Source organism: Dipodomys ordii, unplaced genomic scaffold (genome assembly GCF_000151885.1).
Source record: "Dipodomys ordii isolate 6190 unplaced genomic scaffold, Dord_2.0 Scaffold71, whole genome shotgun sequence".
Classification (NCBI taxonomy): domain Eukaryota; kingdom Metazoa; phylum Chordata; class Mammalia; order Rodentia; family Heteromyidae; genus Dipodomys; species Dipodomys ordii.
The window spans coordinates 4,673,334-4,681,349 of record NW_012267287.1 but is presented as its reverse complement, the minus strand read 5'-3'; the positions used below and the strand labels follow the sequence as shown (position 1 = coordinate 4,681,349).

Here is an 8,016-nt window from a genome sequence, read left to right as displayed (position 1 = left end):
AGGGCCCTGGGGCCCGGGCCGGCCCCGCGCGTGCAGGCTCCGCAGCCAGAGCGGGAGTCTGGCCAGGCCGGAAGGCAGGGTGCCGTAGGCTGAAGAGAAGGTGGCAGTGGCGAAGACCGCGCTGGGGTTTGCGTCTAGGAGCGCGTTGGCTGGTTAGGATTCTAGGCAACCAGTGGGTGGGCCGAACTCTGGTGTGCAAGAGGCTGCGCTCACACAGCACTCTGCGTTCTCCAGGGGACACCGGTGAAATTCCTGCTAAAAGACCAAGATTAGATTGCTTTATTCACCAAGTGAGTAACAGTGTCTACGATGCTGCCAGCTTTTTTAGATTCCCATTCCAGCTGACCACGAAGCCCACGGTGACTTCTGCTTATAATAGAACACGAAATGTCCTCCCTTCAGGAGAGGCGTTTTCAAACTCTTCATCTTGTGAACTGACCATTTCTGGATCCCAAAACATGCTCAATCTGGGTAACAATTCTAACAGAGTAAGTGACTCTCCAAAGATCAGAGTGACAGTTACCAGAGATCAGCCATGTAGAGTTCGAGTCCTGCCTTCCTTGGGTTTTACTTTGAAATCAGAAGGCTTTAATAGAAGACCAATAGGCTGTGGCCACAGCAGAAACAATTCAGAGAGTTGCTTAACTTGGGAATCTCAAGAACAGGGTATATCAGAGATTTCAGAAGAGGGTTCTAAAAGTCTGAGGTATCTCCACTGTACTGTAGAGGAGGGTGTTCAAGAAGGAGAGAGAAAAAAACCAAAAGTTATTAGCACAAGTTAAAGAAAGTAGGCATGGGAGTTCTGTCCCTCCTGTAACTTCCTATGGTTCCAGTTCTCCAAAAAGTCAGATGGAAACAAAGACCAAAGGCCTGGTGGAAGACAAGAGTCATGTCAGAACTCAGTTGGTTCCAAAACAGTATAGAATTGTTGAAACAAGGGGACTTTTCTGTCCAGTGAAAAGTGAAGAGAAATGTTCAAAGGGAAAAATCTCTGACATTGAAAAGATACCTGTATTAAGACCTGAAATTGATGGTAAAAGAGGATATCAGCTGGAACCTGGCCTATCAGAAGAAGTGTCAGCCAGACTTTGCCTGGGGAGTGGAAGCAGTTGCTTGCTTCGGAGGAAAATGTCAGTAGTTGAGGCAAAGGAAAAAAATTTCTCAGGCAAAGAAAAGGACAGAACAGATGATCTCCTTGAACTTACTGAGGACATGGAAAAGGAAATCAAAAGTGCCCTAGGCCATGGCCCACAGGATGAGATTCTAAGTGGTACTTTCAAATTGAGAGTTACTCGGGGAGATATCCAAACCTTGAAGAACGCTCACTGGCTCAATGATGAGGTCATTAATTTTTAAATGAATCTTCTAGTGGAAAGAAGTAAAAAGCAAGGCTATCCGGCACTTCATGTATTCAGTACTTTCTTCTATCCCAAATTAAAGTCTGAGGGTTACCAAGCAGTGGAAAGATGGACCAAAGGGGTAAATCTCTTTGAACAAGAACTCATTCTGGTGCCTATTCATCAGAAGGTACATTGGAGCCTGGAGGTGATGGACTTACGAAAAAGTGTCTGAAGTATGTGGAGTCTTTGGGACAAAAGGACAGCAAGATCTGTAAAATTCTCCTCAGTATCTACAGGATGAAAAACAAAAAGAAATATTGATCTAAATCTTTTGGAGTGGACTTACTACAGCATGCAGTCACATGAGATTCCACAACAGTTGAATGGGAATGATTGTGGAATGTTTGCTTGTAAATATGCAGATTATATTTCTAGGGACAAACCGATCACATTTATACAGCACCAGATGCCTCTCTTCTGGAAGATGGTATGGAGATCCTCCATCAGCAGTTGCTGTGACAGTGCCCTGCCTGGTCCTCTTACTGCTGGTGGCTCTTCCATGGACTTTTCCATATGCCTCATACATCATGGGTTAAAGTGTCCCACCTCATTTCTGTTCGAATAGGTACTGAGCTGTCAGTGCATGAAGGCCCTCCTGCCCCCAAGTCCTGACAGGGTGAAGGAGCTGCTTGCAACCCTTTCGGCAAGGCTGTTGCTGCTCAGACCTTTGGATTGTTCACAAGAACAAATGCTAGGAAGTGGCGCTGTGGCTCAAATGATAGAGCTCTAACCTTGAGTTGAAATGCTGAGGGATAGGACTCAGACTCAGAGTTCAAGCCCCACCAAAAAAAAAAAACACTAATTGATATTTTATTTGTTTTTAAGAGGCATTGTCCTATGAATATGGGAAAAGCAAGGTTTATTCTATGATCTGTTTTTTCCTGTGTGTGATGAGTTATATTCTTATCCATTTGCAAACATGGAGCAGTGGACATTTTCCATCGCTCTTACAGTTTGAACTATTTATATATGCAAGTGTTAATCAAACTGCCACTCCTTGCTGAAGATTGAAAGGGATATCAGAAGGACACTTCTCTAATGCTCGAGTAGTAACTGCCAACTTTGTTAGGGGTCCTGTGTGTATGTATTTTTAAGGTTTGAAAATGCCAGAAGAAATGAATACTGTGTGCAGGGTCTGGTCATCTTTTAGAGAAAGTCAGATACTATAGCATTAGTACAGTGTCATGGAAACATGGTCCAGAACGCTGGCTGTCCACACATGCACCTTCAGAAGTGTCACCGTCATTTAAGAGATATTCTTTCCTAGAACCGAGGTGACCTGGCTCACTGAAACTGGATTCAAAGTAGCTATAGCCTGAAGTCTTCATTTTTTGTCTCAAGTCTGGTTGAAGAGAAACATCTGAACTGCAAGAGCTTTCCCGAGCTATTCATTTCAAAGGATACTATTCAATTTAAAGCTCTATTTCCTCAACATTTTTTATATAGAGAGAGCTGAAATTAAGTTTTGTATTCATTACCATCCTCTTATTCCACCCCCACCGCAGTCTGGAATAAGACTTAGAACTTGGCTGTAAGGTTTCCAGTTACACTAAATCTATTTTGCATGTAAGAGTTTACATTCAACTTTGTTCATTAAAATCTTTACAAATGTGGGGAAAAAATGACGAGGTACTTCCAGTCCTGTACATCCATTGACCGAGCGCCAATCTTTTGGGTCAACACTGGGGCATCGCGAACATTCCCATCGCTCATCCCTCGTGCTCAAGCAGCATGCCATCTTCCAGTATCAGCTTGTGGAGTACACCCAAGCAGATGTACAGTTGGCCAGAGGGTGAGGCCCTACATCATTGACTTTGGCTCAGTAAATGGAACCTTCTTGAACAATCAGCGCACTGAGTCACAGAGATACTACAAACTCAGAGAAGGACGTATTTAAGTTTGGGTTCAGTAGCAGAGAATATGTCTTGCTCCATGAGTCATCCGATACTTCTGAACTAGACAGGAAAGAGGGTGAGGAGTAAGAGGAAGCAGTGTCCAGCACCTAGCAAACTAAGATCCCTTTCTCTTCTTGAAAGACTTGGGATTGACTTCAAAGGGTACCCCAGGACTCATTATACACATCTTATTGCCATGTCTTTCCTCTGTTTTGTTGACTACATTTTGGTAACGCTTAGGTTTTGTTGATTTGTTCGGTGGCATCCAATTTGTCAGTGGTCTTTTGTTTTTAGAACATTCCTGCTGATTTCAGTACATCAGAACTATTATGGCTTCAGTTGGTACCTGGAGAACTGCTACTTACAGGGAGATAAAAGCTGGGTAAGGGAAGGGGTGACATTGTTCAAAAAGAAATGTACTCTTTACTTATGTAACTGTAACCATTCTGTACATCACCTTTACAAAATTAAACTAAAAACAAATAAAATGCATAGAAATGAAATTGTTGTTTGAGGGAAAATTGTTGCTTCTATTTTTTACACGTTATATAGTTTTGTGGACCAGGAATTTTTTGTTCTAGGGCAAATCCCTGAGCAGAGAATCTTACTGAGCATTGGTTATCAGCAAAACAGTTTCCAATATATACCAAAACTTTTGAACTGGTTGAGCTCTTGAATCATAAAATTTTGCACTTTGAGATTGTTGGCATCTTGGTGTTAAAACTCCACCCCCAGTAATAGGCTCATCTGAATTCCTAGAGGCAGGGGCAGGAACTTGGACAATAGGTTACCACACCTGCTAGCTCTGCACCAGGAACTTGAGAGAATTCTCAAGCTCCTCCCAGGTGAGCCTGTCACCTGACCATGCCCCTATTTACACCCTGACCAACTCAGCTTGCCATTGAGTCATGCCTTGTCTCCTTACTGTCCCTCAGGTCACCATGGTGTCCTTTTTAACTCTCCATTAGAATTGATCTAGTTTGTTGAGATTGTTTTTCTGCTCTTTACAACCCTCTTGGCTCAGTTTCCTAGCAGTATTAAGTGCATTCAAGGCTGCAAATTTTTTGGGGACATATGTCTGCTTGCATTCACCAGCTTTCTAATAGACTCCCAACTGGACCTCTCAAAATGGGCTTCTATCTTGTGATCGAATTCATGTATAACACTCTTGTTGTGCCCCACTAGGAGGGTACCTAAAGACAGGTGCCCCAAGAATGGAAAAGCTTTTATGGCAAATCCTGTCATCTGTGAAAATCAACTCTTTTACAAGTCTTCCCCCTTCAAAGCTGCTCAAACATTGGGGGCTGGGGTTGGTTTACAGGAAAGGGGACAGCAGAAAGGCACACCCAGCCTATTCTGCTAGCAAGGAGTAAAATATGCCCTCAATTTAGTGTGTTCCAGTCTTCAATGAGACTAACTAGAAATTGCAGGATGAGAGAAGGTCTTGTGAACTGAACTTCTCAGTGTTTACTAGCTTCAAGGGGGTTTTAATTTCACTTGATAGGAGCATCACAAACTTGTATAGAGAGAATGATTTAGGTCCAACAGCCAACATTGTACTGGGCCACCTTTAGTCCTTGTGACAGCTATTTGGCTTTTTGTCTGTCTTAGCACTTTTTGTGACTAGGGAAGATTTTTTTAATGCATACTAGGCTTAGCAGATCTTTAGCCTCTATCAGTATTAAAAGGCTGGAAAGTCAGGTGTAAATTTGCCTGCCTCCCTGAAGACATCTGAATCTTGCACAAGGTTTCTGGCTCAAGTCTTGACTCCACGTTCTTTTAAGAGTTTTAACACGTTTGTGAGATCTGATGATAGGCCCATCTAGGGAATCAGCTCACTCCACTTCTCAGGAGGAAAAAAGCGTTCAGCTACTTGGCCTCCCTCTCCATGGAAACACTGCCAATCTCTGCTCTGTGCTTTGGAGCTAGGGCTCTGTCCTCCAAAGTCTGCATCTCTGAATATAAAGGCAAAAGGAAAAAACTTTTGAAGCAACCCTATTGACTACAGAGCCTGAGGCCAGGTGTTCTATGGAGAGAGGTGCTGGCAGAGGCCAAGGGATTCTCAGCTGCTCCAGGATCCTTTCTTTACAACCTCAGAAATCTCTTCCTCAGTAATAAGGAATGGATCTAGTTCTACAAAACAGACTTACGCCTAAACATGAGGTATGGAGTAGAGGCTCTCCAAGCATCAGGGCTAGGCAAGGGAGCCAACAGATAATCAGAACAATGAGCAAAGACCACAGATCCGTACAAGCAGACTGTGGAGGCAGAGCTCCCATATACTGGAGACTCATCAGTAATGGACTCTAACATGACTATTAGACCAGAGCCTGCTGCAACACAGGATGCAGTGAGACCCAAGAGTCAAGACTCCACACCATGGACAGATCCAGGGCAGACACCAAAGTGTCCATGGCTGGGCAGATCACACCAGCCACACAACAGTAGGCCAGCAACATGTCTTTGGCTTAAATTGTGGAAGGGAAGATGAAACAAAGCTTTTCAATTGGAGAGCTTCTTAGACCATCCTTGAATTTGGTTAGGAAAACACCCTCTGGCTTCCACCACTCACTGGAAGGGAAGTACCCTTTTAGGAATACACCTAAGGCTTGTAAATTCTGATCACTACTGGGTTAAGGACAGCAGCTTGGACTATGAAGGTGGAAGACCCAAGTTCAAATCCTGTTGTACCTAATAGCTCTTGGACTAACCGAAGCTGCTAAAAATGAGGAGCACAAACACAGCCAATTCCTAACCATAAAGTACTCAAATGGTCTGAGGGCCAAAGACTAACCTCCTCTGGGGTGAGGCCTAAATATCAGCAGAGAAGGACAAAAGCAGGACTCTAGTACCTGGCGTTGGGCCATTACCATTGCAGAGCCTCACACAGGAGGAGAAGACAGGAAAAGCTGTTGCAACCTCCCACTCATGGGATCCCAACATGTAAAAGGGCTAGAGACAGGAATAACAAACACCCCTAGAGTGACAGAAGGTTTTGACTGATGCAGTCTAGAACGCAGGCTTAGGTCTTAAAGTCTATCAAATAAGGTTTGTCAGCTCCAATCAGTTTGCTCTCCGCTAAGTTTACACTGTTCATCTTCAGATGATACTTAGCTGCCTAAGAAGTTACAACTAAAAGATAAGTAACTTCAATAGGCTGTGCTTCAACTGTGTGACAGACTTGTATTGCCAGCAGTATGTTCTTAGATGTTTACTACAGTAAAGGCACTCACACTGAAAAGCAACTTATGTGGGAGGCTCCTTAGCCCTCAGGGAATTAGAAGGCGGTACAGCACCATTTGCTGGTGTTAGAGATTCACCTGTTTTCCTAAGCCAGTTCCCCAATGGGATGCTCAACTGAAAGATTGTTTACAGAGAAGCCCCGGCGGGGAGTTAGTAACCACTTCTGTCAGGCCTACAGAACACTTCCAAAAAATAGATGGAGCACGTTAAAGCAGTTTCTCTTCTGCAGAATCTAGAATCTGAGGGGACAACATAAATAGACTGAGGGTCACTAGCAGGAGATGAGAAAATACAAGGGGAAGGGGAAGAACATGATTTGCATTAAATGGAAAAAAGGTCATAAACTGACTCAGCTTAGTAGTGGGATTAGAAATAGAATCCAGGTTTAGATGTTAAAGGTATGTATAGAAGTACTGCAGTGAAATCCCTCCCTTTGGATACTATACACTTATTTTTCCAAAAAGTCGCCTTATTCTCGCCTCCAAAGAATTTAGAATTCAAAGGCTAACACTTCTTGGTAGGTTTATATAGGTCAGATTTTCTAACCAATCCTTCAATGTAGACATGCAGGAAGCTAAATAAGAACCCAGTTCTTCCGTAGGGCATTTTAAAATGCCAGGCCCCAGATTCACAGGTACCTTAAACCTAATTTTGCCCCAGGTGAGTAACTCCATACCCTATGCTTTGTCCCAGCTTAAATTAAGTCTCCGTCCAATTTGGGCTAAAGTGAAAACTACTAAGCAGATCTTCAAAACAAAAGCCCTTGCATGTTACTCTGGTGAGTGTAAGATGTGAAATCAAACAGAACAAAATTTAAAATGGGGTCAAATATTAAAAACACAAACCCCTCTGTAGAAAACTCCAGGTCAAATGGCCAGTTGTCAACCTAAGCCTTTTCCATCCTGCCAAAGAGCAAAAAAACATCTCTCCCTCACCCAAGTTTACCACAAACTTTGCTCAAGGCCACTGACAATCTTGAGGCTTACCACTAGCTATATTGAGTTGCTTATAGAAATCATTTCTGTAAAATAGACTATCCCTATCCAAGCTTATATTTTGACTTTTGTAATCATGCATTAATAGTATCAGTCATGCTGATCCGCCCATGGCTATGTTGTGCTTCCGTATATCTGCTTACTTGCCTTGATAACCCCCACCCAGGCTAGTTTTTCCTTTAAAGACCCTTATGGGCAAAGACCTCACTACATCCCACTATCCAAATAGTGGGGTGTAGTCACTGTGTGGCTAATAAAGACTTCTTGCCCTGTTTGAGTGTTGGCATGTCTCTGGGAAATCAATACTACAGACACTTCCCACCACAGAACAGACATCCTCTACAAGAGACAGAGGCTGTGGAGAGGCCGCCCAGACCATCTACAGATGGAGTCCCTGAATGATTTACACCTGACCTCATTTACAAGGAATAAGGGTGGGCTGTGAAGGAGAGGGGTACTGAACTTCTGACAGCTGTGAGAAGA

At 43.4% G+C, this 8,016-nt stretch overlaps 1 pseudogene; it reads left to right on the top strand.

Annotated features, from left to right (window-relative positions):
- The window catches only part of LOC105991296, a 2,646-nt pseudogene extending 787 nt beyond the window's left edge, over positions 1-1,859 (top strand).
- The last annotated feature ends 6,157 nt before the right edge of the window (positions 1,860-8,016 follow it).